Here is a 20,775-nt window from a genome sequence, read left to right on the forward strand (position 1 = left end):
CATGGCACTTCGACATTACGGAGAACCCAAACAGCCTGGAGGGGCAGCCACGGCTTAACGCGGATCATAATAGGACTTCAAGCAATGACGTTCGTGCAAACGGCCTAGGTCCAGCTTCCGCCCGCTGTGGCGTTGGTGGTATAGTGGTGAGCATAGCTGCCTTCCAAGCAGTTGACCCGGGTTCGATTGCCGGCCAACGCATTCACTTTAAAACACGTTTCTCCAACAGCTGCCACGGTTTGCGAAGCGAATTGTTTTGCAAATCTACATAGCGCAAGAAAATCACCTTTCTCCCCGTCGGGGAATCGAACCCCGGTCTTCCGCGTGACAGGTGGAGATACTGTCCACTATACTAACGAGGACGACTGCGCAGGGCCAGTGGGGCTGTGGGAGAACCACCACTACGAAAGCATGGACGACACTTTGAACGAATTCCTTTAGGCTGCACTTAGTCCTGTTTTTTTTCTTTTGATATCAGCTAAAATTGGCCAAATCCTAAGACCTTGAAAATAAAAGCCACAGAGGTCAAGACGAGGATTAAACGGCTAGCAAAGAGAAGAGACGCGCCTTGTGTTTCTGCCCGGCATCGATCCGGGGACCTTTCGCGTGTGAGGCGAGCGTGATAACCACTACACTACAGAAACCAGCCGCTGAGCAAACAGACAGTCTCCCATTCGGCTCATGGTGGACAGTCACATGGCACTTCGACATTCCGGAGAACCCAAACAGACTGGAGGGGCAGCCGCATTGCTTTTATTTGGAAAATAAAAGCCACACAAGTCAAGACGAGGATTAAACAGGTAGCAAAGAGAAGAGACGCTAATCCTGGCTTTAGTAAGCCTTGCGTTTCCGCCCGGCATCGATCCGGGGACCTTTCGCGTGTTAGGCAAACGTGATAACAACTACACTACAGAAACCAGCCGCTGGCCAAACAGACAGTCTGCCGTTCGGGTCATGGTGGACAGTGACATGGCACTTCGACATTACGGAGAACCCAAACAGCCTGGAGGGGCAGCCACGGCTTAACTCGGATCATAATAGGACTTCAAGCAATGACGTTCGTGCAAACGGCCTAGGTCCAGCTTCCGCCCGCTGTGGCGTTGGTGGTATAGTGGTGAGCATAGCTGCCTTCCAAGCAGTTGACCCGGGTTCGATTGCCGGCCAACGCATTCACTTTAAAACACGTTTCTCCAACAGCTGCCACGGTTTGCGAAGCGAATTGTTTTGCAAATCTACATAGCGCAAGAAAATCACCTTTCTCCCCGTCGGGGAATCGAACCCCGGTCTTCCGCGTGACAGGCGGAGATACTGTCCACTATACTAACGAGGACGACTGCGCAGGGCCAGTGGGGCTGTGGGAGAACCACCACTACGAAAGCATGGACGACACTTTGAACGAATTCCTTTAGGCTGCACTTAGTCCTGTTTTTTTTCTTTTGATATCAGCTAAAATTGGCCAAATCCTAAGACCTTGAAAATAAAAGCCACAGAGGTCAAGACGAGGATTAAACGGCTAGCAAAGAGAAGAGACGCGCCTTGTGTTTCTGCCCGGCATCGATCCGGGGACCTTTCGCGTGTGAGGCGAGCGTGATAACCACTACACTACAGAAACCAGCCGCTGAGCAAACAGACAGTCTCCCATTCGGCTCATGGTGGACAGTCACATGGCACTTCGACATTCCGGAGAACCCAAACAGACTGGAGGGGCAGCCGCATTGCTTTTATTTGGAAAATAAAAGCCACACAAGTCAAGACGAGGATTAAACAGGTAGCAAAGAGAAGAGACGCTAATCCTGGCTTTAGTAAGCCTTGCGTTTCCGCCCGGCATCGATCCGGGGACCTTTCGCGTGTTAGGCAAACGTGATAACAACTACACTACAGAAACCAGCCGCTGGCCAAACAGACAGTCTGCCGTTCGGGTCATGGTGGACAGTGACATGGCACTTCGACATTACGGAGAACCCAAACAGCCTGGAGGGGCAGCCACGGCTTAACTCGGATCAAAATAGGACTTCAAGCAATGACGTTCGTGCAAACGGCCTAGGTCCAGCTTCCGCCCGCTGTGGCGTTGGTGGTATAGTGGTGAGCATAGCTGCCTTCCAAGCAGTTGACCCGGGTTCGATTCCCGGCCAACGCATTCACTTTAAAACACGTTTCTCCAACAGCTGCCACGGTTTGCGAAGCGAATTGTTTTGCAAATCTACATAGCGCAAGAAAATCACCTTTCTCCCCGTCGGGGAATCGAACCCCGGTCTTCCGCGTGACAGGCGGAGATACTGTCCACTATACTAACGAGGACGACTGCGCAGGGCCAGTGGGGCTGTGGGAGAACCACCACTACGAAAGCATGGACGACACTTTGAACGAATTCCTTTAGGCTGCACTTAGTCCTGTTTTTTTTCTTTTGATATCAGCTAAAATTGGCCAAATCCTAAGACCTTGAAAATAAAAGCCACAGAGGTCAAGACGAGGATTAAACGGCTAGCAAAGAGAAGAGACGCGCCTTGTGTTTCTGCCCGGCATCGATCCGGGGACCTTTCGCGTGTGAGGCGAACGTGATAACCACTACACTACAGAAACCAGCCGCTGAGCAAACAGACAGTCTCCCATTCGGCTCATGGTGGACAGTCACATGGCACTTCGACATTCCGGAGAACCCAAACAGACTGGAGGGGCAGCCGCATTGCTTTTATTTGGAAAATAAAAGCCACACAAGTCAAGACGAGGATTAAACAGGTAGCAAAGAGAAGAGACGCTAATCCTGGCTTTAGTAAGCCTTGCGTTTCCGCCCGGCATCGATCCGGGGACCTTTCGCGTGTTAGGCAAACGTGATAACCACTACACTACAGAAACCAGCCGCTGGCCAAACAGACAGTCTGCCGTTCGGGTCATGGTGGACAGTGACATGGCACTTCGACATTACGGAGAACCCAAACAGCCTGGAGGGGCAGCCACGGCTTAACGCGGATCATAATAGGACTTCAAGCAATGACGTTCGTGCAAACGGCCTAGGTCCAGCTTCCGCCCGCTGTGGCGTTGGTGGTATAGTGGTGAGCATAGCTGCCTTCCAAGCAGTTGACCCGGGTTCGATTGCCGGCCAACGCATTCACTTTAAAACACGTTTCTCCAACAGCTGCCACGGTTTGCGAAGCGAATTGTTTTGCAAATCTACATAGCGCAAAAAAATCACCTTTCTCCCCGTCGGGGAATCGAACCCCGGTCTTCCGCGTGACAGGCGGAGATACTGTCCACTATACTAACGAGGACGACTGCGCAGGGCCAGTGGGGCTGTGGGAGAACCACCACTACGAAAGCATGGACGACACTTTGAACGAATTCCTTTAGGCTGCACTTAGTCCTGTTTTTTTTCTTTTGATATCAGCTAAAATTGGCCAAATCCTAAGACCTTGAAAATAAAAGCCACAGAGGTCAAGACGAGGATTAAACTGCTAGCAAAGAGAAGAGCGCCTTGTGTTTCTGCCCGGCATCGATCCGGGGAACTTTCGCGTGTGAGGCGAACGTGATAACCACTACACTACAGAAACCAGCCGCTGAGCAAACAGACAGTCTCCCGTTCGGCTCATGGTGGACAGTCACATGGCACTTCGACAATTCGGAGAACCCAAACAGACTGGAGGGGCAGCCGCATTGCTTTTATTTGGAAAATAAAAGCCACACAAGTCAAGACGAGGATTAAACAGGTAGCAAAGAGAAGAGACGCTAATCCTGGCTTTAGTAAGCCTTGCGTTTCCGCCCGGCATCGATCCGGGGACCTTTCGCGTGTTAGGCAAACGTGATAACCACTACACTACAGAAACCAGCCGCTGGCCAAACAGACAGTCTGCCGTTCGGGTCATGGTGGACAGTGACATGGCACTTCGACATTACGGAGAACCCAAACAGCCTGGAGGGGCAGCCACGGCTTAACGCGGATCATAATAGGACTTCAAGCAATGACGTTCGTGCAAACGGCCTAGGTCCAGCTTCCGCCCGCTGTGGCGTTGGTGGTATAGTGGTGAGCATAGCTGCCTTCCAAGCAGTTGACCCGGGTTCGATTCCCGGCCAACGCATTCACTTTAAAACACGTTTCTCCAACAGCTGCCACGGTTTGCGAAGCGAATTGTTTTGCAAATCTACATAGCGCAAGAAAATCACCTTTCTCCCCGTCGGGGAATCGAACCCCGGTCTTCCGCGTGACAGGCGGAGATACTGTCCACTATACTAACGAGGACGACTGCGCAGGGCCAGTGGGGCTGTGGGAGAACCACCACTACGAAAGCATGGACGACACTTTGAACGAATTCCTTTAGGCTGCACTTAGTCCTGTTTTTTTTCTTTTGATATCAGCTAAAATTGGCCAAATCCTAAGACCTTGAAAATAAAAGCCACAGAGGTCAAGACGAGGATTAAACGGCTAGCAAAGAGAAGAGACGCGCCTTGTGTTTCTGCCCGGCATCGATCCGGGGACCTTTCGCGTGTGAGGCGAACGTGATAACCACTACACTACAGAAACCAGCCGCTGAGCAAACAGACAGTCTCCCATTCGGCTCATGGTGGACAGTCACATGGCACTTCGACATTCCGGAGAACCCAAACAGACTGGAGGGGCAGCCGCATTGCTTTTATTTGGAAAATAAAAGCCACACAAGTCAAGACGAGGATTAAACAGGTAGCAAAGAGAAGAGACGCTAATCCTGGCTTTAGTAAGCCTTGCGTTTCCGCCCGGCATCGATCCGGGGACCTTTCGCGTGTTAGGCAAACGTGATAACAACTACACTACAGAAACCAGCCGCTGGCCAAACAGACAGTCTGCCGTTCGGGTCATGGTGGACAGTGACATGGCACTTCGACATTACGGAGAACCCAAACAGCCTGGAGGGGCAGCCACGGCTTAACGCGGATCATAATAGGACTTCAAGCAATGACGTTCGTGCAAACGGCCTAGGTCCAGCTTCCGCCAGCTGTGGCGTTGGTGGTATAGTGGTGAGCATAGCTGCCTTCCAAGCAGTTGACCCGGGTTCGATTCCCGGCCAACGCATTCACTTTAAAACACGTTTCTCCAACAGCTGCCACGGTTTGCGAAGCGAATTGTTTTGCAAATCTACATAGCGCAAGAAAATCACCTTTCTCCCCGTCGGGGAATCGAACCCCAGTCTTCCGCGTGACAGGTGGAGATACAGTCCACTATACTAACGAGGACGACTGCGCAGGGCCAGTGGGGCTGTGGGAGAACCACCACTACGAAAGCATGGACGACACTTTGAACGAATTCCTTTAGGCTGCACTTAGTCCTGTTTTTTTTCTTTTGATATCAGCTAAAATTGGCCAAATCCTAAGACCTTGAAAATAAAAGCCACAGAGGTCAAGACGAGGATTAAACGGCTAGCAAAGAGAAGAGACGCGCCTTGTGTTTCTGCCCGGCATCGATCCGGGGACCTTTCGCGTGTGAGGCGAGCGTGATAACCACTACACTACAGAAACCAGCCGCTGAGCAAACAGACAGTCTCCCATTCGGCTCATGGTGGACAGTCACATGGCACTTCGACATTCCGGAGAACCCAAACAGACTGGAGGGGCAGCCGCATTGCTTTTATTTGGAAAATAAAAGCCACACAAGTCAAGACGAGGATTAAACAGGTAGCAAAGAGAAGAGACGCTAATCCTGGCTTTAGTAAGCCTTGCGTTTCCGCCCGGCATCGATCCGGGGACCTTTCGCGTGTTAGGCAAACGTGATAACAACTACACTACAGAAACCAGCCGCTGGCCAAACAGACAGTCTGCCGTTCGGGTCATGGTGGACAGTGACATGGCACTTCGACATTACGGAGAACCCAAACAGCCTGGAGGGGCAGCCACGGCTTAACGCGGATCATAATAGGACTTCAAGCAATGACGTTCGTGCAAACGGCCTAGGTCCAGCTTCCGCCCGCTGTGGCGTTGGTGGTATAGTGGTGAGCATAGCTGCCTTCCAAGCAGTTGACCCGGGTTCGATTGCCGGCCAACGCATTCACTTTAAAACACGTTTCTCCAACAGCTGCCACGGTTTGCGAAGCGAATTGTTTTGCAAATCTACATAGCGCAAGAAAATCACCTTTCTCCCCGTCGGGGAATCGAACCCCGGTCTTCCGCGTGACAGGTGGAGATACTGTCCACTATACTAACGAGGACGACTGCGCAGGGCCAGTGGGGCTGTGGGAGAACCACCACTACGAAAGCATGGACGACACTTTGAACGAATTCCTTTAGGCTGCACTTAGTCCTGTTTTTTTTCTTTTGATATCAGCTAAAATTGGCCAAATCCTAAGACCTTGAAAATAAAAGCCACAGAGGTCAAGACGAGGATTAAACGGCTAGCAAAGAGAAGAGACGCGCCTTGTGTTTCTGCCCGGCATCGATCCGGGGACCTTTCGCGTGTGAGGCGAGCGTGATAACCACTACACTACAGAAACCAGCCGCTGAGCAAACAGACAGTCTCCCATTCGGCTCATGGTGGACAGTCACATGGCACTTCGACATTCCGGAGAACCCAAACAGACTGGAGGGGCAGCCGCATTGCTTTTATTTGGAAAATAAAAGCCACACAAGTCAAGACGAGGATTAAACAGGTAGCAAAGAGAAGAGACGCTAATCCTGGCTTTAGTAAGCCTTGCGTTTCCGCCCGGCATCGATCCGGGGACCTTTCGCGTGTTAGGCAAACGTGATAACAACTACACTACAGAAACCAGCCGCTGGCCAAACAGACAGTCTGCCGTTCGGGTCATGGTGGACAGTGACATGGCACTTCGACATTACGGAGAACCCAAACAGCCTGGAGGGGCAGCCACGGCTTAACTCGGATCATAATAGGACTTCAAGCAATGACGTTCGTGCAAACGGCCTAGGTCCAGCTTCCGCCCGCTGTGGCGTTGGTGGTATAGTGGTGAGCATAGCTGCCTTCCAAGCAGTTGACCCGGGTTCGATTGCCGGCCAACGCATTCACTTTAAAACACGTTTCTCCAACAGCTGCCACGGTTTGCGAAGCGAATTGTTTTGCAAATCTACATAGCGCAAGAAAATCACCTTTCTCCCCGTCGGGGAATCGAACCCCGGTCTTCCGCGTGACAGGCGGAGATACTGTCCACTATACTAACGAGGACGACTGCGCAGGGCCAGTGGGGCTGTGGGAGAACCACCACTACGAAAGCATGGACGACACTTTGAACGAATTCCTTTAGGCTGCACTTAGTCCTGTTTTTTTTCTTTTGATATCAGCTAAAATTGGCCAAATCCTAAGACCTTGAAAATAAAAGCCACAGAGGTCAAGACGAGGATTAAACGGCTAGCAAAGAGAAGAGACGCGCCTTGTGTTTCTGCCCGGCATCGATCCGGGGACCTTTCGCGTGTGAGGCGAGCGTGATAACCACTACACTACAGAAACCAGCCGCTGAGCAAACAGACAGTCTCCCATTCGGCTCATGGTGGACAGTCACATGGCACTTCGACATTCCGGAGAACCCAAACAGACTGGAGGGGCAGCCGCATTGCTTTTATTTGGAAAATAAAAGCCACACAAGTCAAGACGAGGATTAAACAGGTAGCAAAGAGAAGAGACGCTAATCCTGGCTTTAGTAAGCCTTGCGTTTCCGCCCGGCATCGATCCGGGGACCTTTCGCGTGTTAGGCAAACGTGATAACAACTACACTACAGAAACCAGCCGCTGGCCAAACAGACAGTCTGCCGTTCGGGTCATGGTGGACAGTGACATGGCACTTCGACATTACGGAGAACCCAAACAGCCTGGAGGGGCAGCCACGGCTTAACGCGGATCATAATAGGACTTCAAGCAATGACGTTCGTGCAAACGGCCTAGGTCCAGCTTCCGCCCGCTGTGGCGTTGGTGGTATAGTGGTGAGCATAGCTGCCTTCCAAGCAGTTGACCCGGGTTCGATTGCCGGCCAACGCATTCACTTTAAAACACGTTTCTCCAACAGCTGCCACGGTTTGCGAAGCGAATTGTTTTGCAAATCTACATAGCGCAAGAAAATCACCTTTCTCCCCGTCGGGGAATCGAACCCCGGTCTTCCGCGTGACAGGTGGAGATACTGTCCACTATACTAACGAGGACGACTGCGCAGGGCCAGTGGGGCTGTGGGAGAACCACCACTACGAAAGCATGGACGACACTTTGAACGAATTCCTTTAGGCTGCACTTAGTCCTGTTTTTTTTCTTTTGATATCAGCTAAAATTGGCCAAATCCTAAGACCTTGAAAATAAAAGCCACAGAGGTCAAGACGAGGATTAAACGGCTAGCAAAGAGAAGAGACGCGCCTTGTGTTTCTGCCCGGCATCGATCCGGGGACCTTTCGCGTGTGAGGCGAGCGTGATAACCACTACACTACAGAAACCAGCCGCTGAGCAAACAGACAGTCTCCCATTCGGCTCATGGTGGACAGTCACATGGCACTTCGACATTCCGGAGAACCCAAACAGACTGGAGGGGCAGCCGCATTGCTTTTATTTGGAAAATAAAAGCCACACAAGTCAAGACGAGGATTAAACAGGTAGCAAAGAGAAGAGACGCTAATCCTGGCTTTAGTAAGCCTTGCGTTTCCGCCCGGCATCGATCCGGGGACCTTTCGCGTGTTAGGCAAACGTGATAACAACTACACTACAGAAACCAGCCGCTGGCCAAACAGACAGTCTGCCGTTCGGGTCATGGTGGACAGTGACATGGCACTTCGACATTACGGAGAACCCAAACAGCCTGGAGGGGCAGCCACGGCTTAACTCGGATCATAATAGGACTTCAAGCAATGACGTTCGTGCAAACGGCCTAGGTCCAGCTTCCGCCCGCTGTGGCGTTGGTGGTATAGTGGTGAGCATAGCTGCCTTCCAAGCAGTTGACCCGGGTTCGATTGCCGGCCAACGCATTCACTTTAAAACACGTTTCTCCAACAGCTGCCACGGTTTGCGAAGCGAATTGTTTTGCAAATCTACATAGCGCAAGAAAATCACCTTTCTCCCCGTCGGGGAATCGAACCCCGGTCTTCCGCGTGACAGGCGGAGATACTGTCCACTATACTAACGAGGACGACTGCGCAGGGCCAGTGGGGCTGTGGGAGAACCACCACTACGAAAGCATGGACGACACTTTGAACGAATTCCTTTAGGCTGCACTTAGTCCTGTTTTTTTTCTTTTGATATCAGCTAAAATTGGCCAAATCCTAAGACCTTGAAAATAAAAGCCACAGAGGTCAAGACGAGGATTAAACGGCTAGCAAAGAGAAGAGACGCGCCTTGTGTTTCTGCCCGGCATCGATCCGGGGACCTTTCGCGTGTGAGGCGAGCGTGATAACCACTACACTACAGAAACCAGCCGCTGAGCAAACAGACAGTCTCCCATTCGGCTCATGGTGGACAGTCACATGGCACTTCGACATTCCGGAGAACCCAAACAGACTGGAGGGGCAGCCGCATTGCTTTTATTTGGAAAATAAAAGCCACACAAGTCAAGACGAGGATTAAACAGGTAGCAAAGAGAAGAGACGCTAATCCTGGCTTTAGTAAGCCTTGCGTTTCCGCCCGGCATCGATCCGGGGACCTTTCGCGTGTTAGGCAAACGTGATAACAACTACACTACAGAAACCAGCCGCTGGCCAAACAGACAGTCTGCCGTTCGGGTCATGGTGGACAGTGACATGGCACTTCGACATTACGGAGAACCCAAACAGCCTGGAGGGGCAGCCACGGCTTAACTCGGATCAAAATAGGACTTCAAGCAATGACGTTCGTGCAAACGGCCTAGGTCCAGCTTCCGCCCGCTGTGGCGTTGGTGGTATAGTGGTGAGCATAGCTGCCTTCCAAGCAGTTGACCCGGGTTCGATTCCCGGCCAACGCATTCACTTTAAAACACGTTTCTCCAACAGCTGCCACGGTTTGCGAAGCGAATTGTTTTGCAAATCTACATAGCGCAAGAAAATCACCTTTCTCCCCGTCGGGGAATCGAACCCCGGTCTTCCGCGTGACAGGCGGAGATACTGTCCACTATACTAACGAGGACGACTGCGCAGGGCCAGTGGGGCTGTGGGAGAACCACCACTACGAAAGCATGGACGACACTTTGAACGAATTCCTTTAGGCTGCACTTAGTCCTGTTTTTTTTCTTTTGATATCAGCTAAAATTGGCCAAATCCTAAGACCTTGAAAATAAAAGCCACAGAGGTCAAGACGAGGATTAAACGGCTAGCAAAGAGAAGAGACGCGCCTTGTGTTTCTGCCCGGCATCGATCCGGGGACCTTTCGCGTGTGAGGCGAACGTGATAACCACTACACTACAGAAACCAGCCGCTGAGCAAACAGACAGTCTCCCATTCGGCTCATGGTGGACAGTCACATGGCACTTCGACATTCCGGAGAACCCAAACAGACTGGAGGGGCAGCCGCATTGCTTTTATTTGGAAAATAAAAGCCACACAAGTCAAGACGAGGATTAAACAGGTAGCAAAGAGAAGAGACGCTAATCCTGGCTTTAGTAAGCCTTGCGTTTCCGCCCGGCATCGATCCGGGGACCTTTCGCGTGTTAGGCAAACGTGATAACCACTACACTACAGAAACCAGCCGCTGGCCAAACAGACAGTCTGCCGTTCGGGTCATGGTGGACAGTGACATGGCACTTCGACATTACGGAGAACCCAAACAGCCTGGAGGGGCAGCCACGGCTTAACGCGGATCATAATAGGACTTCAAGCAATGACGTTCGTGCAAACGGCCTAGGTCCAGCTTCCGCCCGCTGTGGCGTTGGTGGTATAGTGGTGAGCATAGCTGCCTTCCAAGCAGTTGACCCGGGTTCGATTGCCGGCCAACGCATTCACTTTAAAACACGTTTCTCCAACAGCTGCCACGGTTTGCGAAGCGAATTGTTTTGCAAATCTACATAGCGCAAGAAAATCACCTTTCTCCCCGTCGGGGAATCGAACCCCGGTCTTCCGCGTGACAGGCGGAGATACTGTCCACTATACTAACGAGGACGACTGCGCAGGGCCAGTGGGGCTGTGGGAGAACCACCACTACGAAAGCATGGACGACACTTTGAACGAATTCCTTTAGGCTGCACTTAGTCCTGTTTTTTTTCTTTTGATATCAGCTAAAATTGGCCAAATCCTAAGACCTTGAAAATAAAAGCCACAGAGGTCAAGACGAGGATTAAACTGCTAGCAAAGAGAAGAGCGCCTTGTGTTTCTGCCCGGCATCGATCCGGGGAACTTTCGCGTGTGAGGCGAACGTGATAACCACTACACTACAGAAACCAGCCGCTGAGCAAACAGACAGTCTCCCGTTCGGCTCATGGTGGACAGTCACATGGCACTTCGACAATTCGGAGAACCCAAACAGACTGGAGGGGCAGCCGCATTGCTTTTATTTGGAAAATAAAAGCCACACAAGTCAAGACGAGGATTAAACAGGTAGCAAAGAGAAGAGACGCTAATCCTGGCTTTAGTAAGCCTTGCGTTTCCGCCCGGCATCGATCCGGGGACCTTTCGCGTGTTAGGCAAACGTGATAACCACTACACTACAGAAACCAGCCGCTGGCCAAACAGACAGTCTGCCGTTCGGGTCATGGTGGACAGTGACATGGCACTTCGACATTACGGAGAACCCAAACAGCCTGGAGGGGCAGCCACGGCTTAACGCGGATCATAATAGGACTTCAAGCAATGACGTTCGTGCAAACGGCCTAGGTCCAGCTTCCGCCCGCTGTGGCGTTGGTGGTATAGTGGTGAGCATAGCTTTCTTCCAAGCAGTTGACCCGGGTTCGATTCCCGGCCAACGCATTCACTTTAAAACACGTTTCTCCAACAGCTGCCACGGTTTGCGAAGCGAATTGTTTTGCAAATCTACATAGCGCAAGAAAATCACCTTTCTCCCCGTCGGGGAATCGAACCCCGGTCTTCCGCATGACAGGCGGAGATACTGTCCACTATACTAACGAGGACGACTGCGCACGGCCAGTGGGGCTGTGGGAGAACCACCACTACGAAAGCATGGACGACACTTTGAACGAATTCCTTTAGGCTGCACTTAGTCCTGTTTTTTTTCTTTTGATATCAGCTAAAATTGGCCAAATCCTAAGACCTTGAAAATAAAAGCCACAGAGGTCAAGACGAGGATTAAACGGCTAGCAAAGAGAAGAGACGCGCCTTGTGTTTCTGCCCGGCATCGATCCGGGGAACTTTCGCGTGTGAGGCGAACGTGATAACCACTACACTACAGAAACCAGCCGCTGAGCAAACAGACAGTCTCCCATTCGGCTCATGGTGGACAGTCACATGGCACTTCGACATTCCGGAGAACCCAAACAGACTGGAGGGGCAGCCGCATTGCTTTTATTTGGAAAATAAAAGCCACACAAGTCAAGACGAGGATTAAACAGGTAGCAAAGAGAAGAGACGCTAATCCTGGCTTTAGTAAGCCTTGCGTTTCCGCCCGGCATCGATCCGGGGACCTTTCGCGTGTTAGGCAAACGTGATAACAACTACACTACAGAAACCAGCCGCTGGCCAAACAGACAGTCTGCCGTTCGGGTCATGGTGGACAGTGACATGGCACTTCGACATTACGGAGAACCCAAACAGCCTGGAGGGGCAGCCACGGCTTAACGCGGATCATAATAGGACTTCAAGCAATGACGTTCGTGCAAACGGCCTAGGTCCAGCTTCCGCCCGCTGTGGCGTTGGTGGTATAGTGGTGAGCATAGCTGCCTTCCAAGCAGTTGACCCGGGTTCGATTCCCGGCCAACGCATTCACTTTAAAACACGTTTCTCCAACAGCTGCCACGGTTTGCGAAGCGAATTGTTTTGCAAATCTACATAGCGCAAGAAAATCACCTTTCTCCCCGTCGGGGAATCGAACCCCGGTCTTCCGCGTGACAGGCGGAGATACTGTCCACTATACTAACGAGGACGACTGCGCAGGGCCAGTGGGGCTGTGGGAGAACCACCACTATGAAAGCATGGACGACACTTTGAACGAATTCCTTTAGGCTGCACTTAGTCCTGTTTTTTTTCTTTTGATATCAGCTAAAATTGGCCAAATCCTAAGACCTTGAAAATAAAAGCCACAGAGGTCAAGACGAGGATTAAACGGCTAGCAAAGAGAAGAGACGCGCCTTGTGTTTCTGCCCGGCATCGATCCGGGGACCTTTCGCGTGTGAGGCGAACGTGATAACCACTACACTACAGAAACCAGCCGCTGAGCAAACAGACAGTCTCCCATTCGGCTCATGGTGGACAGTCACATGGCACTTCGACATTCCGGAGAACCCAAACAGACTGGAGGGGCAGCCGCATTGCTTTTATTTGGAAAATAAAAGCCACACAAGTCAAGACGAGGATTAAACAGGTAGCAAAGAGAAGAGACGCTAATCCTGGCTTTAGTAAGCCTTGCGTTTCCGCCCGGCATCGATCCGGGGACCTTTCGCGTGTTAGGCAAACGTGATAACAACTACACTACAGAAACCAGCCGCTGGCCAAACAGACAGTCTGCCGTTCGGGTCATGGTGGACAGTGACATGGCACTTCGACATTACGGAGAACCCAAACAGCCTGGAGGGGCAGCCACGGCTTAACTCGGATCAAAATAGGACTTCAAGCAATGACGTTCGTGCAAACGGCCTAGGTCCAGCTTCCGCCCGCTGTGGCGTTGGTGGTATAGTGGTGAGCATAGCTGCCTTCCAAGCAGTTGACCCGGGTTCGATTCCCGGCCAACGCATTCACTTTAAAACACGTTTCTCCAACAGCTGCCACGGTTTGCGAAGCGAATTGTTTTGCAAATCTACATAGCGCAAGAAAATCACCTTTCTCCCCGTCGGGGAATCGAACCCCGGTCTTCCGCGTGACAGGCGGAGATACTGTCCACTATACTAACGAGGACGACTGCGCAGGGCCAGTGGGGCTGTGGGAGAACCACCACTACGAAAGCATGGACGACACTTTGAACGAATTCCTTTAGGCTGCACTTAGTCCTGTTTTTTTTCTTTTGATATCAGCTAAAATTGGCCAAATCCTAAGACCTTGAAAATAAAAGCCACAGAGGTCAAGACGAGGATTAAACGGCTAGCAAAGAGAAGAGACGCGCCTTGTGTTTCTGCCCGGCATCGATCCGGGGACCTTTCGCGTGTGAGGCGAACGTGATAACCACTACACTACAGAAACCAGCCGCTGAGCAAACAGACAGTCTCCCATTCGGCTCATGGTGGACAGTCACATGGCACTTCGACATTCCGGAGAACCCAAACAGACTGGAGGGGCAGCCGCATTGCTTTTATTTGGAAAATAAAAGCCACACAAGTCAAGACGAGGATTAAACAGGTAGCAAAGAGAAGAGACGCTAATCCTGGCTTTAGTAAGCCTTGCGTTTCCGCCCGGCATCGATCCGGGGACCTTTCGCGTGTTAGGCAAACGTGATAACCACTACACTACAGAAACCAGCCGCTGGCCAAACAGACAGTCTGCCGTTCGGGTCATGGTGGACAGTGACATGGCACTTCGACATTACGGAGAACCCAAACAGCCTGGAGGGGCAGCCACGGCTTAACGCGGATCATAATAGGACTTCAAGCAATGACGTTCGTGCAAACGGCCTAGGTCCAGCTTCCGCCCGCTGTGGCGTTGGTGGTATAGTGGTGAGCATAGCTGCCTTCCAAGCAGTTGACCCGGGTTCGATTGCCGGCCAACGCATTCACTTTAAAACACGTTTCTCCAACAGCTGCCACGGTTTGCGAAGCGAATTGTTTTGCAAATCTACATAGCGCAAGAAAATCACCTTTCTCCCCGTCGGGGAATCGAACCCCGGTCTTCCGCGTGACAGGCGGAGATACTGTCCACTATACTAACGAGGACGACTGCGCAGGGCCAGTGGGGCTGTGGGAGAACCACCACTACGAAAGCATGGACGACACTTTGAACGAATTCCTTTAGGCTGCACTTAGTCCTGTTTTTTTTCTTTTGATATCAGCTAAAATTGGCCAAATCCTAAGACCTTGAAAATAAAAGCCACAGAGGTCAAGACGAGGATTAAACGGCTAGCAAAGAGAAGAGACGCGCCTTGTGTTTCTGCCCGGCATCGATCCGGGGACCTTTCGCGTGTGAGGCGAGCGTGATAACCACTACACTACAGAAACCAGCCGCTGAGCAAACAGACAGTCTCCCATTCGGCTCATGGTGGACAGTCACATGGCACTTCGACATTCCGGAGAACCCAAACAGACTGGAGGGGCAGCCGCATTGCTTTTATTTGGAAAATAAAAGCCACACAAGTCAAGACGAGGATTAAACAGGTAGCAAAGAGAAGAGACGCTAATCCTGGCTTTAGTAAGCCTTGCGTTTCCGCCCGGCATCGATCCGGGGACCTTTCGCGTGTTAGGCAAACGTGATAACAACTACACTACAGAAACCAGCCGCTGGCCAAACAGACAGTCTGCCGTTCGGGTCATGGTGGACAGTGACATGGCACTTCGACATTACGGAGAACCCAAACAGCCTGGAGGGGCAGCCACGGCTTAACTCGGATCATAATAGGACTTCAAGCAATGACGTTCGTGCAAACGGCCTAGGTCCAGCTTCCGCCCACTGTGGCGTTGGTGGTATAGTGGTGAGCATAGCTGCCTTCCAAGCAGTTGACCCGGGTTCGATTCCCGGCCAACGCATTCACTTTAAAACACGTTTCTCCAACAGCTGCCACGGTTTGCGAAGCGAATTGTTTTGCAAATCTACATAGCGCAAGAAAATCACCTTTCTCCCCGTCGGGGAATCGAACCCCAGTCTTCCGCGTGACAGGCGGAGATACTGTCCACTATACTAACGAGGACGACTGCGCAGGGCCAGTGGGGCTGTGGGAGAACCACCACTACGAAAGCATGGACGACACTTTGAACGAATTCCTTTAGGCTGCACTTAGTCCTGTTTTTTTTCTTTTGATATCAGCTAAAATTGGCCAAATCCTAAGACCTTGAAAATAAAAGCCACAGAGGTCAAGACGAGGATTAAACGGCTAGCAAAGAGAAGAGACGCGCCTTGTGTTTCTGCCCGGCATCGATCCGGGGACCTTTCGCGTGTGAGGCGAACGTGATAACCACTACACTACAGAAACCAGCCGCTGAGCAAACAGACAGTCTCCCGTTCGGCTCATGGTGGACAGTCACATGGCACTTCGACATTCCGGAGAACCCAAACAGACTGGAGGGGCAGCCGCATTGCTTTTATTTGGAAAATAAAAGCCACACAAGTCAAGACGAGGATTAAACAGGTAGCAAAGAGAAGAGACGCTAATCCTGGCTTTAGTAAGCCTTGCGTTTCCGCCCGGCATCGATCCGGGGACCTTTCGCGTGTTAGGCAAACGTGATAACAACTACACTACAGAAACCAGCCGCTGGCCAAACAGACAGTCTGCCGTTCGGGTCATGGTGGACAGTGACATGGCACTTCGACATTACGGAGAACCCAAACAGCCTGGAGGGGCAGCCACGGCTTAACTCGGATCATAATAGGACTTCAAGCAATGACGTTCGTGCAAACGGCCTAGGTCCAGCTTCCGCCCGCTGTGGCGTTGGTGGTATAGTGGTGAGCATAGCTGCCTTCCAAGCAGTTGACCCGGGTTCGATTCCCGGCCAACGCATTCACTTTAAAACACGTTTCTCCAACAGCTGCCACGGTTTGCGAAGCGAATTGTTTTGCAAATCTACATAGCGCAAGAAAATCACCTTTCTCCCCGTCGGGGAATCGAACCCCGGTCTTCCGCGTGACAGGCGGAGATACTGTCCACTATACTAACGAGGACGACTGCGCAGGGCCAGTGGGGCTGTGGGAGAACCACCACTACGAAAGCATGGACGACACTTTGAACGAATTCCTTTAGGCTGCACTTAGTCCTGTTTTTTTTCTTTTGATATCAGCTAAAATTGGCCAAATCCTAAGACCTTGAAAATAAAAGCCACAGAGGTCAAGACGAGGATTAAACGGCTAGCAAAGAGAAGAGACGCGCCTTGTGTTTCTGCCCGGCATCGATCCGGGGACCTTTCGCGTGTGAGGCGAACGTGATAACCACTACACTACAGAAACCAGCCGCTGAGCAAACAGACAGTCTCCCGTTCGGCTCATGGTGGACAGTCACATGGCACTTCGACATTCCGGAGAACCCAAACAGACTGGAGGGGCAGCCGCATTGCTTTTATTTGGAAAATAAAAGCCACACAAGTCAAGACGAGGATTAAACAGGTAGCAAAGAGAAGAGACGCTAATCCTGGCTTTAGTAAGCCTTGCGTTTCCGCCCGGCATCGATCCGGGGACCTTTCGCGTGTTAGGCAAACGTGATAACCACTACACTACAGAAACCAGCCGCTGGCCAAACAGACAGTCTGCCGTTCGGGTCATGGTGGACAGTGACATGGCACTTCGACATTACGGAGAACCCAAACAGCCTGGAGGGGCAGCCACGGCTTAACGCGGATCATAATAGGACTTCAAGCAATGACGTTCGTGCAAACGGCCTAGGTCCAGCTTCCGCCCGCTGTGGCGTTGGTGGTATAGTGGTGAGCATAGCTGCCTTCCAAGCAGTTGACCCGGGTTCGATTGCCGGCCAACGCATTCACTTTAAAACACGTTTCTCCAACAGCTGCCACGGTTTGCGAAGCGAATTGTTTTGCAAATCTACATAGCGCAAGAAAATCACCTTTCTCCCCGTCGGGGAATCGAACCCCGGTCTTCCGCGTGACAGGCGGAGATACTGTCCACTATACTAACGAGGACGACTGCGCAGGGCCAGTGGGGCTGTGGGAGAACCACCAGTACGAAAGCATGGACGACACTTTGAACGAATTCCTTTAGGCTGCACTTAGTCCTGTTTTTTTTCTTTTGATATCAGCTAAAATTGGCCAAATCCTAAGACCTTGAAAATAAAAGCCACAGAGGTCAAGACGAGGATTAAACGGCTAGCAAAGAGAAGAGACGCGCCTTGTGTTTCTGCCCGGCATCGATCCGGGGACCTTTCGCGTGTGAGGCGAGCGTGATAACCACTACACTACAGAAACCAGCCGCTGAGCAAACAGACAGTCTCCCATTCGGCTCATGGTGGACAGTCACATGGCACTTCGACATTCCGGAGAACCCAAACAGACTGGAGGGGCAGCCGCATTGCTTTTATTTGGAAAATAAAAGCCACACAAGTCAAGACGAGGATTAAACAGGTAGCAAAGAGAAGAGACGCTAATCCTGGCTTTAGTAAGCCTTGCGTTTCCGCCCGGCATCGATCCGGGGACCTTTCGCGTGTTAGGCAAACGTGATAACAACTACACTACAGAAACCAGCCGCTGGCCAAACAGACAGTCTGCCGTTCGGGTCATGGTGGACAGTGACATGGCACTTCGACATTACGGAGAACCCAAACAGCCTGGAGGGGCAGCCACGGCTTAACTCGGATCATAATAGGACTTCAAGCAATGACGTTCGTGCAAACGGCCTAGGTCCAGCTTCCGCCCGCTGTGGCGTTGGTGGTATAGTGGTGAGCATAGCTTCCTTCCAAGCAGTTGACCCGGGTTCGATTCCCGGCCAACGCATTCACTTTAAAACACGTTTCTCCAACAGCTGCCACGGTTTGCGAAGCGAATTGTTTTGCAAATCTACATAGCGCAAGAAAATCACCTTTCTCCCCGTCGGGGAATCGAACCCCGGTCTTCCGCGTGACAGGCGGAGATACTGTCCACTATACTAACGAGGACGACTGCGCAGGGCCAGTGGGGCTGTGGGAGAACCACCACTACGAAAGCATGGACGACACTTTGAACGAATTCCTTTAGGCTGCACTTAGTCCTGTTTTTTTTCTTTTGATATCAGCTAAAATTGGCCAAATCCTAAGACCTTGAAAATAAAAGCCACAGAGGTCAAGACGAGGATTAAACGGCTAGCAAAGAGAAGAGACGCGCCTTGTGTTTCTGCCCGGCATCGATCCGGGGACCTTTCGCGTGTGAGGCGAACGTGATAACCACTACACTACAGAAACCAGCCGCTGAGCAAACAGACAGTCTCCCGTTCGGCTCATGGTGGACAGTCACATGGCACTTCGACATTCCGGAGAACCCAAACAGACTGGAGGGGCAGCCGCATTGCTTTTATTTGGAAAATAAAAGCCACACAAGTCAAGACGAGGATTAAACAGGTAGCAAAGAGAAGAGACGCTAATCCTGGCTTTAGTAAGCCTTGCGTTTCCGCCCGGCATCGATCCGGGGACCTTTCGCGTGTTAGGCAAACGTGATAACCACTACACTACAGAAACCAGCCGCTGGCCAAACAGACAGTCTGCCGTTCGGGTCATGGTGGACAGTGACATGGCACTTCGACATTACGGAGAACCCAAACAGCCTGGAGGGGCAGCCACGGCTTAACGCGGATCATAATAGGACTTCAAGCAATGACGTTCGTGCAAACGGCCTAGGTCCAGCTTCCGCCCGCTGTGGCGTTGGTGGTATAGTGGTGAGCATAGCTGCCTTCCAAGCAGTTGACCCGGGTTCGATTGCCGGCCAACGCATTCACTTTAAAACACGTTTCTCCAACAGCTGCCACGGTTTGCGAAGCGAATTGTTTTGCAAATCTACATAGCGCAAGAAAATCACCTTTCTCCCCGTCGGGGAATCGAACCCCGGTCTTCCGCGTGACAGGCGGAGATACTGTCCACTATACTAACGAGGACGACTGCGCAGGGCCAGTGGGGCTGTGGGAGAACCACCACTACGAAAGCATGGACGACACTTTGAACGAATTCCTTTAGGCTGCACTTAGTCCTGTTTTTTTTCTTTTGATATCAGCTAAAATTGGCCAAATCCTAAGACCTTGAAAATAAAAGCCACAGAGGTCAAGACGAGGATTAAACGGCTAGCAAAGAGAAGAGACGCGCCTTGTGTTTCTGCCCGGCATCGATCCGGGGACCTTTCGCGTGTGAGGCGAACGTGATAACCACTACACTACAGAAACCAGCCGCTGAGCAAACAGACAGTCTCCCGTTCGGCTCATGGTGGACAGTCACATGGCACTTCGACATTCCGGAGAACCCAAACAGACTGGAGGGGCAGCCGCATTGCTTTTATTTGGAAAATAAAAGCCACACAAGTCAAGACGAGGATTAAACAGGTAGCAAAGAGAAGAGACGCTAATCCTGGCTTTAGTAAGCCTTGCGTTTCCGCCCGGCATCGATCCGGGGACCTTTCGCGTGTTAGGCAAACGTGATAACCACTACACTACAGAAACCAGCCGCTGGCCAAACAGACAGTCTGCCGTTCGGGTCATGGTGGACAGTGACATGGCACTTCGACATTACGGAGAACCCAAACAGCCTGGAGGGGCAGCCACGGCTTAACGCGGATCATAATAGGACTTCAAGCAATGACGTTCGTGCAAACGGCCTAGGTCCAGCTTCAGCCCGCTGTGGCGTTGGTGGTATAGTGGTGAGCATAGCTGCCTTCCAAGCAGTTGACCCGGGTTCGATTGCCGGCCAACGCATTCACTTTAAAACACGTTTCTCCAACAGCTGCCACGGTTTGCGAAGCGAATTGTTTTGCAAATCTACATAGCGCAAGAAAATCACCTTTCTCCCCGTCGGGGAATCGAACCCCGGTCTTCCGCGTGACAGGCGGAGATACTGTCCACTATACTAACGAGGACGACTGCGCAGGGCCAGTGGGGCTGTGGGAGAACCACCACTACGAAAGCATGGACGACACTTTGAACGAATTCCTTTAGGCTGCACTTAGT

At 51.7% G+C, this 20,775-nt stretch overlaps 33 non-coding genes across 33 annotated transcripts; 8 read left to right on the top strand and 25 right to left on the bottom strand.

The window, feature by feature from the left end:
- Positions 1 to 1,258: 1,258 nt before the first annotated feature.
- On the bottom strand, positions 1,259 to 1,330 carry trnad-guc (transfer RNA aspartic acid (anticodon GUC)). Its single transcript has one exon. It is a non-coding gene; the product is annotated as a tRNA-Asp (tRNA).
- A 735-nt stretch (positions 1,331 to 2,065) lies between these two features.
- trnag-ucc (transfer RNA glycine (anticodon UCC)) lies at positions 2,066 to 2,137 on the top strand. Its single transcript has one exon. It is a non-coding gene; the product is annotated as a tRNA-Gly (tRNA).
- An 89-nt stretch (positions 2,138 to 2,226) lies between these two features.
- trnad-guc (transfer RNA aspartic acid (anticodon GUC)) lies at positions 2,227 to 2,298 on the bottom strand. The gene has a single exon. It is a non-coding gene; the product is annotated as a tRNA-Asp (tRNA).
- Positions 2,299 to 2,507: 209 nt separating this feature from the next.
- On the bottom strand, positions 2,508 to 2,580 carry trnav-cac (transfer RNA valine (anticodon CAC)). The gene has a single exon. It is a non-coding gene; the product is annotated as a tRNA-Val (tRNA).
- Positions 2,581 to 3,194: 614 nt separating this feature from the next.
- trnad-guc (transfer RNA aspartic acid (anticodon GUC)) lies at positions 3,195 to 3,266 on the bottom strand. Its single transcript has one exon. It is a non-coding gene; the product is annotated as a tRNA-Asp (tRNA).
- Positions 3,267 to 3,998: 732 nt separating this feature from the next.
- Positions 3,999 to 4,070, top strand: trnag-ucc (transfer RNA glycine (anticodon UCC)). Its single transcript has one exon. It is a non-coding gene; the product is annotated as a tRNA-Gly (tRNA).
- An 89-nt stretch (positions 4,071 to 4,159) lies between these two features.
- Positions 4,160 to 4,231, bottom strand: trnad-guc (transfer RNA aspartic acid (anticodon GUC)). Its single transcript has one exon. It is a non-coding gene; the product is annotated as a tRNA-Asp (tRNA).
- A 209-nt stretch (positions 4,232 to 4,440) lies between these two features.
- Positions 4,441 to 4,513, bottom strand: trnav-cac (transfer RNA valine (anticodon CAC)). The gene has a single exon. It is a non-coding gene; the product is annotated as a tRNA-Val (tRNA).
- Positions 4,514 to 4,966: 453 nt separating this feature from the next.
- Positions 4,967 to 5,038, top strand: trnag-ucc (transfer RNA glycine (anticodon UCC)). Its single transcript has one exon. It is a non-coding gene; the product is annotated as a tRNA-Gly (tRNA).
- Positions 5,039 to 7,063: 2,025 nt separating this feature from the next.
- trnad-guc (transfer RNA aspartic acid (anticodon GUC)) lies at positions 7,064 to 7,135 on the bottom strand. Its single transcript has one exon. It is a non-coding gene; the product is annotated as a tRNA-Asp (tRNA).
- A 1,864-nt stretch (positions 7,136 to 8,999) lies between these two features.
- On the bottom strand, positions 9,000 to 9,071 carry trnad-guc (transfer RNA aspartic acid (anticodon GUC)). Its single transcript has one exon. It is a non-coding gene; the product is annotated as a tRNA-Asp (tRNA).
- A 735-nt stretch (positions 9,072 to 9,806) lies between these two features.
- Positions 9,807 to 9,878, top strand: trnag-ucc (transfer RNA glycine (anticodon UCC)). The gene has a single exon. It is a non-coding gene; the product is annotated as a tRNA-Gly (tRNA).
- Positions 9,879 to 9,967: 89 nt separating this feature from the next.
- trnad-guc (transfer RNA aspartic acid (anticodon GUC)) lies at positions 9,968 to 10,039 on the bottom strand. Its single transcript has one exon. It is a non-coding gene; the product is annotated as a tRNA-Asp (tRNA).
- A 209-nt stretch (positions 10,040 to 10,248) lies between these two features.
- Positions 10,249 to 10,321, bottom strand: trnav-cac (transfer RNA valine (anticodon CAC)). Its single transcript has one exon. It is a non-coding gene; the product is annotated as a tRNA-Val (tRNA).
- Positions 10,322 to 10,935: 614 nt separating this feature from the next.
- trnad-guc (transfer RNA aspartic acid (anticodon GUC)) lies at positions 10,936 to 11,007 on the bottom strand. The gene has a single exon. It is a non-coding gene; the product is annotated as a tRNA-Asp (tRNA).
- Positions 11,008 to 12,707: 1,700 nt separating this feature from the next.
- trnag-ucc (transfer RNA glycine (anticodon UCC)) lies at positions 12,708 to 12,779 on the top strand. Its single transcript has one exon. It is a non-coding gene; the product is annotated as a tRNA-Gly (tRNA).
- Positions 12,780 to 12,868: 89 nt separating this feature from the next.
- trnad-guc (transfer RNA aspartic acid (anticodon GUC)) lies at positions 12,869 to 12,940 on the bottom strand. The gene has a single exon. It is a non-coding gene; the product is annotated as a tRNA-Asp (tRNA).
- A 209-nt stretch (positions 12,941 to 13,149) lies between these two features.
- On the bottom strand, positions 13,150 to 13,222 carry trnav-cac (transfer RNA valine (anticodon CAC)). The gene has a single exon. It is a non-coding gene; the product is annotated as a tRNA-Val (tRNA).
- A 453-nt stretch (positions 13,223 to 13,675) lies between these two features.
- trnag-ucc (transfer RNA glycine (anticodon UCC)) lies at positions 13,676 to 13,747 on the top strand. Its single transcript has one exon. It is a non-coding gene; the product is annotated as a tRNA-Gly (tRNA).
- Positions 13,748 to 13,836: 89 nt separating this feature from the next.
- Positions 13,837 to 13,908, bottom strand: trnad-guc (transfer RNA aspartic acid (anticodon GUC)). Its single transcript has one exon. It is a non-coding gene; the product is annotated as a tRNA-Asp (tRNA).
- Positions 13,909 to 14,117: 209 nt separating this feature from the next.
- trnav-cac (transfer RNA valine (anticodon CAC)) lies at positions 14,118 to 14,190 on the bottom strand. Its single transcript has one exon. It is a non-coding gene; the product is annotated as a tRNA-Val (tRNA).
- Positions 14,191 to 14,804: 614 nt separating this feature from the next.
- Positions 14,805 to 14,876, bottom strand: trnad-guc (transfer RNA aspartic acid (anticodon GUC)). The gene has a single exon. It is a non-coding gene; the product is annotated as a tRNA-Asp (tRNA).
- Positions 14,877 to 15,611: 735 nt separating this feature from the next.
- On the top strand, positions 15,612 to 15,683 carry trnag-ucc (transfer RNA glycine (anticodon UCC)). The gene has a single exon. It is a non-coding gene; the product is annotated as a tRNA-Gly (tRNA).
- Positions 15,684 to 16,053: 370 nt separating this feature from the next.
- Positions 16,054 to 16,126, bottom strand: trnav-cac (transfer RNA valine (anticodon CAC)). The gene has a single exon. It is a non-coding gene; the product is annotated as a tRNA-Val (tRNA).
- A 453-nt stretch (positions 16,127 to 16,579) lies between these two features.
- trnag-ucc (transfer RNA glycine (anticodon UCC)) lies at positions 16,580 to 16,651 on the top strand. The gene has a single exon. It is a non-coding gene; the product is annotated as a tRNA-Gly (tRNA).
- An 89-nt stretch (positions 16,652 to 16,740) lies between these two features.
- On the bottom strand, positions 16,741 to 16,812 carry trnad-guc (transfer RNA aspartic acid (anticodon GUC)). The gene has a single exon. It is a non-coding gene; the product is annotated as a tRNA-Asp (tRNA).
- A 209-nt stretch (positions 16,813 to 17,021) lies between these two features.
- On the bottom strand, positions 17,022 to 17,094 carry trnav-cac (transfer RNA valine (anticodon CAC)). Its single transcript has one exon. It is a non-coding gene; the product is annotated as a tRNA-Val (tRNA).
- Positions 17,095 to 17,708: 614 nt separating this feature from the next.
- Positions 17,709 to 17,780, bottom strand: trnad-guc (transfer RNA aspartic acid (anticodon GUC)). The gene has a single exon. It is a non-coding gene; the product is annotated as a tRNA-Asp (tRNA).
- An 896-nt stretch (positions 17,781 to 18,676) lies between these two features.
- Positions 18,677 to 18,748, bottom strand: trnad-guc (transfer RNA aspartic acid (anticodon GUC)). Its single transcript has one exon. It is a non-coding gene; the product is annotated as a tRNA-Asp (tRNA).
- A 209-nt stretch (positions 18,749 to 18,957) lies between these two features.
- trnav-cac (transfer RNA valine (anticodon CAC)) lies at positions 18,958 to 19,030 on the bottom strand. Its single transcript has one exon. It is a non-coding gene; the product is annotated as a tRNA-Val (tRNA).
- A 614-nt stretch (positions 19,031 to 19,644) lies between these two features.
- trnad-guc (transfer RNA aspartic acid (anticodon GUC)) lies at positions 19,645 to 19,716 on the bottom strand. The gene has a single exon. It is a non-coding gene; the product is annotated as a tRNA-Asp (tRNA).
- A 209-nt stretch (positions 19,717 to 19,925) lies between these two features.
- trnav-cac (transfer RNA valine (anticodon CAC)) lies at positions 19,926 to 19,998 on the bottom strand. The gene has a single exon. It is a non-coding gene; the product is annotated as a tRNA-Val (tRNA).
- A 614-nt stretch (positions 19,999 to 20,612) lies between these two features.
- trnad-guc (transfer RNA aspartic acid (anticodon GUC)) lies at positions 20,613 to 20,684 on the bottom strand. Its single transcript has one exon. It is a non-coding gene; the product is annotated as a tRNA-Asp (tRNA).
- Between the last annotated feature and the right edge of the window lie 91 nt (positions 20,685 to 20,775).

Source organism: Hoplias malabaricus, chromosome 15 (genome assembly GCF_029633855.1).
Source record: "Hoplias malabaricus isolate fHopMal1 chromosome 15, fHopMal1.hap1, whole genome shotgun sequence".
NCBI lineage: Eukaryota > Metazoa > Chordata > Actinopteri > Characiformes > Erythrinidae > Hoplias > Hoplias malabaricus.